This window comes from Gavialis gangeticus, unplaced genomic scaffold (genome assembly GCF_001723915.1).
Source record: "Gavialis gangeticus isolate Ggan-Ray unplaced genomic scaffold, GavGan_comp1, whole genome shotgun sequence".
NCBI lineage: Eukaryota > Metazoa > Chordata > Crocodylia > Gavialidae > Gavialis > Gavialis gangeticus.
The window spans coordinates 104248353-104259149 of record NW_017728992.1 but is presented as its reverse complement, the minus strand read 5'-3'; positions in this window follow the sequence as shown (position 1 = coordinate 104259149).

The following is a 10797-nucleotide window of genomic DNA, read 5'->3' as shown; positions in this document are numbered from 1 at the left end:
CTGGGTTGATGTATCTGACCTCCCTGTTGCCACAAATGGACTTTTTCAGGGAAGCCCTTTAGGCTGAAGCAGAAAACTGTTCCCAATTGGAATGGGAACTGTCCAAGAGATTAAGTAATGAAAACTTGAAACAAGAAATCATCCACAGACTGAATTACGTTAAATATGGTTTAAATGGGGGCTATGAATGCTTATCCCATTACCTAGATTGGCTTTCGTGACTCCTTTGTCCCTATGGGTTATTTGATTATTTGTTTCTTCCAGGATTTCTGCCCACCTCACCTTTCAGTTTCTGGATTCAGATCTCTCTTTCCTTATAGGCTGCTCCCTCTTCACCTTTTCTTTTTACCACATCTGATCAAGTAAACTCTAGCCTATAAAAGCTTGTAATATAATAGTGTGCGTGTGTGAAATTTTACTGACTCACTCTAATTTGTAAGGTGCAAATATGTCCTACCCTCTACATGACTTACAACTAACATGGCTAACTACCGTATTTACTTGAATAGAAGATTACCCTGATTATCAAATGGCACCCCAATACTTGAATTCTATATGTGGAAAATTTATAAATTTGTTATAATTTTCCAGATATAGAATCTGAGTATTGGAGGTTTGCCTTGAATTTGTTTCTCTCCCTCTGCTACAGCAGGGGAAAAAATTGGGGCAGGGGAGTGTCTGCAAATGCAGGTAGCAAAATAACCATGCTGTAGTAACTGTGCAGTAACCCACATGTGGAGGCACTGGATTTATGACCCAGATACCTTGTTCCAGGTGGACGCAAACCCTCAGACTGAACACAACTTCTCCATTCAATAACAGGCACATTTTATTGATACACAGTGACAGCAGATAAGAATAATGCAGGCAAGGCAAACAAAATAACCTCCCCAATTCTATATCTACCAGTCCTAGGGCTGTCATAGAGGAAAGGTACGTCTGACCAGTATATGAGCTTCCCCCTGTCATTTTTTCTTGAATGTCAGATGTCAGCAGCCTGGAGGCCAAAGGCCAAAGTCCACCCTCCCCCAGTGGGGTGAGTGAGATGGGCTGGTGGTATGCCCTTTGTCCATGGTGGCCTTGGGTTCCCCCCTCAAGGACCCTTTGCTGCTCTGAAATCCCTCCTTTTGTATCCTTTATCCCCTCTAAAGAATCTTAATTCCTGGGCATCATTGATTGATCTCCCTGTTATCATTATTCTGTCCACACTCTGTTCTGTCAGCCTATTCCTTTGTTCCAACAGGCCCATCAGATGCACATATCTTAATTTGGGCATTTACTGGTCTCCTAATTTGGTCCATCCACCAGAACCAGAAATCCCAAGGGCTTTGCAGCTCAGCACTGTGACCTAGCCAACACAGCAGAGTCCCTTATCTCACATTATGGAACAGTGTGGTACATGTCTTCAACTTCCCAGTCTGTGTGTCTGTGCCAGACACAGGGGCCTCAAAGGTAACTTTGTCACAAACAGGCTCTTTGAAATCAATTAACCCTTGCCGTTGCTCTGGAGCATTGTTCTAATGTAATCGCGCTCATCGTGGGGACGCTCGGAGCCTGGGACCCCAGCAACGAGAGCATCCTCTGTGCCTGCCACGTCTCCCGCCGCTGCGCCAAGCTGATGCGCTGCCTCATGGTGTCTGACACCATCCGTTGGTCCCGCGACATCTACGTGGAGCACATCATGGGCCACCTTCAGTACACCGACCCCACCAGACGAGCTGCCACCGGACCAGACCCGGAGGGCACCACCGGCTGAACCGCCCCCCCACTTCGCTTCGCTTCACTTCGACAGGATTCTTCCCCCACGGACGACCCCACTCCACCCAAAGAGGACCCCCACAATTGGACTTTATGGACTGAGATGCTTCCTACAAGCCACTTCCTCCACCATTGCGGACCATTGTAACGGGTTTGTGTGTATCTATCTCCTTTCTCTCTCAGCATCGCAAACCCCCTCCCTCCCTTTTCCCCTTCCCACATCCCCCCACCCCCGGGCTTAGTTGGCTAACATTGTATCGCTTGTAACCTAGTCGTGTTCCCCTCCTCTCCCCCATCCCTCTATTGTTAGTCCCTCGCTCGGGCGCTTTGTATTTCCATTTCAGCTTTGTCATCTTTTTTCTGGATTCCCTATCCAAAACATCTACTAATAAAAGTCAATCTACTTTACCTACAAGCCAATTCCTAAATATCAGTTACTAGCCATCAACATGTAGACAGCCGACTGGGGCAAAACAAGCTGCCTGCTGCCAGGGTGGGCTCTGAGCATGGAACCCAGCTGTGACAATGTCCTCCTGTCCCAGCAGCAGGCAGCTCCCACAGGCAGGGTGCAAACTCTCAGCCCCTGTTCCAATTGCAAAGCCAAGAACTGCTGGGGGTAAAAGGACATTATCCCAGCCTGGCTTCAAGCTCAGAGCCCACCGCAGAAGCAGGCAGCTGTCAGGGGCAGGAAGCAATCTCCCATCCCCCACTCTAATCATGGATCAGGGGCCAGGAGCTCTCTGCACCAGGAGAGTTTCCCACCCATCCTGGGGCTAGCTAGGACCTGACCCAGAAGAGGACAGGTTGTGGCCAGCCTCAGGCTGTATGGGGAAGCCTCACTGGGCACAGCTGCTGCTTCAGAGCTCTCCCATTTTGAGCATATCAGGACCCCTCCCAATGTGTACAGGGCTCCATGCTTCCTGCCAGCCTCTGGCAGCTGCAGGGGGGCAAAGAAGGGTGGGAGCAAATCTGTTCCCAAGAGGGAGCATGTATAGATGTGCTCTCCTGGTAGGCTTACTGACCAGTATTTTTACTGCGCAGAAAGCCTACTTCAAATTAATAGCATGGGTAGACACATCCACTATGTACACAGACATTCATTTAATAAAAGGCCACAGTACCCACCAGTTCCTGTTTTTCTAGTTCTGAATTCTTGATTATCTGGTCTCATGTGAGTTGAGCACTGTTCTGAGAATCCATGCATGGATTTGCAAAACCTGATAGCCATTCCATGTTCCCCACTTGAGGACATTTTTTTCATGCATTATAAGCCAGAATAGAATGTTGCATAAATAGAATCCTCCATATAAAAGAAATTGAGAATGCTTGATTTGTACATGTGCAAATTTTAGTTACTTGTATACATAATTGATAATCTTCAAGATGTTACTCACCAAGTTGAATAAATAGAGGCATGGTTGCATGTAACAGAGCACAAGTTGTGGTCTGTTACTCAAAGAGGTGTGGGCAAGCAACAGAGCAACCTGCAGGTAGCTGCACTCCCAATCAGGCACATGACCAGTAGGAGACTGCCTGATTGGGAACAGGGCTCAGTTGTTCCTGGTAAGAACAGGCCCTGAGCAGCAGAGCCAGTAGTTTGCTGCAAGCAGCTGGGAGAAGAACACCACCTAGCTAGAGCTACTGCTCATGTAACATCTTGGAGCTACAGGGGATGGTAGAGGCTCCTGGTCCTGGGGCATGACCTAAAACTACACCCTGCTGGGGCTAAATAGTGTGGTGGGACTGCCAGTGGTGGGGCAGTCCTCAGGAAATGCCACACATGTGTCTCCCCAGTGAAGGGCAAGTATGGGGTGCCAGAAAACCTCAGCCCCTGCTGCCTTGTGGGTTACCCTGTGGAGGGGAAAGGCTAGGGGGGCACACCCCAAAGACAAAGCAAGGTTTACAGTGTGGAGCCTAGGGCAGGGTCAAGGTTGTATAAAGGGACCTGAGATGGAGCTCAGGTCCACTGTGAGATCTGAGGTTCATAAAGGGAGCCGGGTGAGGTTTCAAGGGGGTGGGATTCTGAGCCCCAAGAAGGAGGTGGGTATGAGGCTATGGGGGCAAAGGGATTGAGGCCCAGTGTTGGGCAGGGGATGAGGTACCAGTGTGGGAGCATGAAGGGACCAAGAGGATCCAGAGCCAGGCAGGGAGTCTGAGGCAAAGGGAGGGGCTGGGAGCACCAAGGGGGTTTGATTGCAAACCCAATGTGAGGGCACAGGGATTGATTGTCCTGACATGAGGACATAGGGATTGTGACCCCCCAGTATGAGGGCACAGGAGTGAGTCCTGAAGTGAGGCACAGGAGTGTGGATCCCACTGTAGGGCCACTGGAGGAAGACCCCAGGGTGGGCTACACTATAGGCTGAATGTTAGGCCAAATAAGCTATCAGCCAGGTGTTAGGCCATAGATGCCATCTTTGATGCATGGGACACAGTATAAGGCAAGGTTCAGAGCCGTGTATATGCCCTCAGCATCAGGACAATTAAATGGGCAGCCTCCTGCCTAAGTAACAACTTTCAATTGGTTCCATCAAAGGATTGGCAGGTGCGACAGGCAGGCGGTTAGCCCTGAGAAAAGTGGGTGGGCCAATAACTCACCCAGCCCTGGGACGCCCACTTGTTATATTGCACTAGAGGACTTGTGAACCAACCTAAAGTGTACTCATTTAATTCTTATATGGTTCCATCACTGCATTCTCAAGTGAGCATACAAATCCCAGTGGGAAGTTGATAAAAAAAAAAAAAAAGGAACCCCCACAGCACTTTATCTTCCATCCATCCACAATAGCATTGGAAGTTACTGTAACAGCATTTATGGCAACAGAAAGATTTTCAAATAATATTAGTGGCATAGTACATTTTTGTCTTACTGACAATGAGCTAGAAGGGTCTGAACTTTAAATCAAGCATGTGGTGGTGGTACAGAGCATTCATGCTGTGTGGAATGTCCTGGGGGTTGTAAGATCAATTCAGCTTTGTTCAGCCATGTCAGCAATGGCTATCTTTAAGATGCTGACATGGCTCAGCTTGATAGGTTGAAGAAATTTAACTGCTTTGATAAGGTTAAAGGGGGCATCCAACCAAGAATAGAAAACAAAACAGAACACTGCAGATGTTAGGAACTAGACTGCAGATTCTAACAATTCATTGTCAATTGACAACATAAGCAACACCAATTATTTTCTTAGCAGAAGAAAATAATCAAGATTTTTAAAAGGATTCAGCCAGTCCCTGGAAGTTTCATTATAGTAACTGAACTATGATAGCACCTGTGGAAAATTACATTGCTAACCACCTTACTATCATATGGCTTACTTTTATTTCAGTATTAAACCTTCTGTCTCCAACACTAAACTACATTCTGTATTTAAATTTGACTCATAAGATTTCAGGCCATGAGTCTTTTTCCTTTTTTAATTTTTTTAACCATTTTGTGGAGAAATAGTTTGGCCTCTTCATAATATTGTTAAGAAACTGAATTCAATCCCTGTCAAGTCAATGAATGGCCTGTAAATGATAATTTATGAAATTTTGTATTTGCTTTTGTTTTTGCTTCTAGTGTTTTAAAACTTACAGTTGAATTTGCCTGTAAACTTCTAAAAGAACTTGGGTGTTCTTCATTCTATAACATGGACTGGATCTGTGGATTGATGGTTTATGTCACTTAAATGGCACGTACACTTTAATATCACTACAATTTTATTTTAAAATAAAGAAATATCTATTACTAATAGATATACAGAATACACTAGTTTAATGCATTAAACACATAAGAATGATCAGCTGTAATGCCAGTTTGTTCCACATGCCAACGTTCAAAGATCTGCCGTTCAAATGCCAACATTTGAGATTTAAAGTAAACAATCCCTCTACTACCTAGTCCAAGGTTGACACCCAACAGAGAAGTCCTTCTCTCAAAATCCCATCTGAGTTCTCTTTCTGTCTAGAAGTCTGCATTATTTGTTGATGTGTTCAAACATTGTGTATTCTGAACTTTCCCCAGACTGAGAAGGAGACAAGGATTTATGACTACTTGAATTATTGTCAAAATGTTAGAAGAGGGAGAGGGGCACTTGGAGGAGAAAGGGATACAATAAAATGCCTTAGAGAGGAAAGGAGCTCTCTAGTCCAAGCCCAGAAAACCATTTGGAGAACTGTCAGTACTCAAAAGGGAAAAAGATTTAACTCAGGGTTTTGATCAAATGAGTTTAAGGATGAAGGAAAGCTTGAGAACTAAAGAAGGAATTAATTAGTACAGAGTATCTTTTCAGGGGAAAGAGAAGCAAGAGGACCTCAAAATATCCATTTGATCTTTTTTGTGCATTTTAAAGAAAGTAAGTACTATGGTGAGGGAGGAAAGATACAAGAGGCCTTGATATAATTAGGATAAATGGCATGTCACTGAACAAAGGAACTGTAAGGCTAACTTAGAAAAAAATCATCTCTCCAAGTGAGATCCTTAAACAATAGGACCATTTCTTAGCAGTGAAAGCTTGAGCTCTTATGACTAGACTTGAAGGTTAACTGTGCTCATTCATAAAACACTCAATATTTGCAGGGAATGAAAGTAGACAACTTGCCCTACTCTTAAAAGATCTTATCAGTATCTATAAAAAAAAGTCCAGATTTCAGTATGATAGTAGCTGAATGCGTGAATAGACAGAGCTTTAAAGTAAAAGTTTTTTTAAAGAAATTCTAATATACAGGATGATGCTACTGTTTTGTATTGTTTAATAAACTGCCTCCAGCAGTGGCCAATAGCTAGTATTTCAGAGTTAGGGTGTCCCTTTTAATGTGTCTTGCTTATTATGCTGTTGATCTTAATTTTAGCAGTTGTTTTCTATTAGCACCTATTAGCTAATAGATCACATTTGGAAGCATTAACTTACATGCTAGAGTGGAATGGTTAGAGTAAGTAGCTGTTTGTTTACAAAAATAAGCTTACAAAGCATGGATCTAATTGGTGCAAGTGGCCAAAATTACCCTTGGCTTTTTTTGATTTGAGTGGAATTCTGGGTGCAAAAGAAATACGGAATTAGTTGCTTGAATTTTGGAAGCTAAAGCTGCCTTTTCCTTCTGCAAACTGTAAGGCAAAGCAGGTAGCAATATCAGGGTTCAGGATGATCAGCTAATGCGAGGAGGCATACATTAAGCTACCTTGAAGCACTTTCTCTGGATCTGAAAAAAAATTAAATGACTTACATTGTTGCCATTGGTCTTTATGTTCTGTAGTTTTGTCTTACACCGGATTAATCTTGCCCTCAAAAATATATATATTTTTTTTCTGTTGGCAGCCAGAGGGACTATTTTCTGAATCTCATAATGGCCTTCAAGGAACAGGATGGGCATCTAGAAACAGGTGCCTGGCTAATCTGAGTGACATCCTATGTTAGTATTTGCAACAAAGCAAGAATGAACACAGAGGGTGGTGATTGATGGAAGTCAATCGTCGTGGTGCCCTGTGACCAGTGGGGTCTGCCAAGGCTCTGTCATTGGACCTATATTGTTCAACATCTTCATTAATGATGTGAACATTGGAGTCAGAAGTGGACTGGCCAAGTTTGCTGATGATACCAAACTCTGGGGTAAAGCATCCACACCTGAGGACAGCAGGGCGATCCATGCTGACTTTGACAGGCTCAGCAAATGGGCGGATGAGAACCTGATGATGTTTAGCACCAAAAAATGCATGGTTCTCCACCTTGGGAGGAAAAACCTGCAGCATTCTTATAGGCTCAGCAGTGCTACGCTGGCTAGGACTACGGATAAAGGGGAATTGGGGGTCATGATTGACCACAAGATGAACATGAGCCTTCAATGTGATACTGTGGCTAGTAAAGCGAGCAAAATGCTGGCTTGCATCCATAGATGCTTCTCAAGCAAATCCCAGGACATCATTCTCCCATTGTATTTGGCCTTGGTGAGGCTGCAGCTGGAGTAATGCAGCCAGTTTTGGGCTCACAATTCAAAAAGGATGTGGAGAAGCTTGAGAGAGTCCAGAGAAGAACCATGTGCATGATCAGAGGTCAGGAAAATAGACTTTACGATGACAAGCTGAGAGCTATGGGACTCTTTAGCCTGGAAAAGCACAGGCTCAGGGGTGATCTGATGGCCACCTATATGCTTATGAGAGGTGTTCACCAGGATCTGAGGGAAGGATTGTTCACCAGAGCCCCCCAAGGGATGACAAAGTCGAATGGTTATAAACTCCAGCAAGATTGTTTCAGGCTGGACATAAGGAAGAATTTCTTCACTGTCCGAGCCCCCAAGGTCTGGAATAGCCTGCCACCAGAGGTGGTTCAAGCACCTACATTGAACTCCTTCAAGAGAATTTGGATGCTTATCTTGCTGGGATCCTATGACCCCAGCTGACTTCCTGCCCCTGGGGCAGGGGGCTGGACTCGATGATCTTCCAAGGTCCCTTCCAGCCCTAATGCCTATGAAATCTATTAAATCTATTAAATCTAACCTATGGAATCATATTAATATTTGTCTTCCATTTCAGGGAGCAGGCTCTACAGGAAAGCTTGACTGAGATGCCACATCTCATTTGCAGGGTCATATTCTGGGAATCTGTGGAGTTGCAAGATAGGACAGAGTGATGCGACCTCATCTGCTGCAGTTCTTCAACCAGTTATCTAGCATTGCATCTACCATGCAAGGACTCTTCTCACATTACATTTTAATCCCCTGAAGAACTGGCAGTCAGTTTACCCAAGAATATCCTGATGGACCATTTCAGTGTTCTTGTTGGGCTTCCTCTTTCTTGCTAAAATAATTAAAGTAATGAGGGGAAATTGTCATTAAGAGCAAATTTTCTTCTGCTTGATTTAACTGTGCATGTTAAGTTCAAGCTATTTGAGGTAATGTCTTTATATGGACACTGTTAGCATTAGGTTAATTCTTCCCTCTTTCATCATGTGTTCCAATGTGTATTTCATAGGGTGTTGTATGACAATAGGAAACACAGAACTGTCACAATTGGAGTTTTCAAGAATTGTGCTTCCACCTGCTTGGCACAGCTCTTCTGAGTCCCATTTTGTTTTGCTGCCATGTGAGAATGGAAGAGAATTTCTACCTTCCCTTCTTTGGGCAGTGGGGTGGAGCAGGGCTTGGGAAATCCATGCCAGGTGGGAGAGAAGCCCTTGTGGTGGGGGCACCTTACACCTCATGCCTGGCTGTGGGGGCAAGTACCTGTTACGTCTCCCCCAAGCCCCACTCTATGCAGAGAAGGGAAAAGGGAAATTCCCCTCCTCTCCTGCACAGTAGCAAAGCAGGGATCAGGAGACCCTGTGCTGGGCTGAGGGAAACCCCTCACCCCACATCTATCAGCTAAGCAAAGTCTTGGCTGGGATGATATAGTTGGGACTGGCCCTTCCTTGAGCAGGGGTTTGGACTACATCAGGGGTTCCCAAAGTTTTTATGCTACAGCCCAGCAAATCATGGCCTGGAAGTGGCCATGGCCCACCAAACTGTGGCCCAGCTGTCACAGCCAACCATGGCCAGAATTTCTGGCTGAAAAACAGGTAAGGATACCCTCACCCCTTGGGTGGGAAGATGGGCCAAACTCTGTGCTGCCACAGCCCCTGCAGAATGAGCTGCAGCCTCCCCACCCAGCTCGGGGGAAGAGGGATGGTTTGCTGGGCCATGGCCACTTCCAGTCTGGCAGCCATCTATGCTACAGACTAGCAGCCGACCCACTGTGGCCTGGGGATTGGGAACCCCTGGACTAGATGACTTCCTAGATGAGGTTCTTTCCAGCCCTAAATTTCTGTAATTGTATGATTTCAGCATTTTCCACAGTGCAAGCTGAAAAGATAAGCTTTACTTTCTTAAAACAGCTGAAAAACAGCCAGTGTGTTGCTGTTAAATGGTAATTGGACCCATGGCGGGCTTCCTCAGCCAATTAGAGATGTGGGAGAGCCTGCCCTGAAAACAACCTAAAATTGGTTCTGGTGAACCTTCAAGGAGCCAGCTTTTTCCCCTGCCAGAGCGTGAATTACAATGGTCCCAACTAAGGGTGCACTGATAGAGATTTTGGGGGCTGATACCAATAGCCAATATTTAAGGAGGCATATTTCATAGATTTCATAGATATTAGGGCTGGAAGGGACCTCGGAAGATCATCGAGTCCAGCCCACTGCCCCAGGGGCAGGAAGTCAGCTGGGGTCATAGGATCCCATCAAGATAAACATCCAAATTTCTCTTGAAGGCGTTCAAAGTTGGTGTTTGAATCACCTCCGGCAGCAGACTATTCCAAACCTTGGGTCTCAGACAGTAAAGATGTTCTTCTTTATGTCCAGCCTGAAATGGTCCTGGAGAAGTTTGTGACCATTCAAACTTGTCATCCCCTGGGGCGCTCTGGTGGGGGGCCGATACCAATCCAATTTCTGACACAGCTGCCTCCAGCTGGTGAGTCTGGTGTGGTAGAAGGGGAGGGCCGAAGGAAGGGTCATTGGGAAGGCAGATCAACACCCTCCATGGTGAGGGAGGGGGCAGGGACAGGAGCAGTTGCTTCCCAGGCAGGACAGGGGGGAGCAGAGCCACAGCTCATGGGGGGGGGAGGCAGCTCCTACCACTGCTTGCACTCTGGGAGGGCACAGGGGGGCGTGTGCCCCCTGAATCTGCATGGGGTGGGGTGGGCTGCAGCTGGGGATGTGTGGGTATCTTTTCAGTGGGGCCTGGGCTCAGAGCAGGCCTGGTGGTGCTAGGAGGATGCTGCATCCAACCCAAATTTCACTGCAGCTCCACTCCCAGTGCCGCTGCCACCAGTCACCCAGCGCAGCCACAGCTGAATGCCCTGCCTCCACCCATGCACTGGGAAGAGCCAGGGCTGCACTGGGTGACTGGTGGTGGCAGTACTGGGAGTGAATCCACAGCAAAATCTGGGGTGGATACAGCATCCTCCCAGCACTGTCAGTGCCTGCTCCAAGCCCAGCCTCTGCCAAGAAGAGCCCCATGCAGCCCTGGCTGCAGCCTGCCCCTCCCCACCCCATGCAGATTTGGGGACACATTCCCCCCCCCCCACATACCCACCTG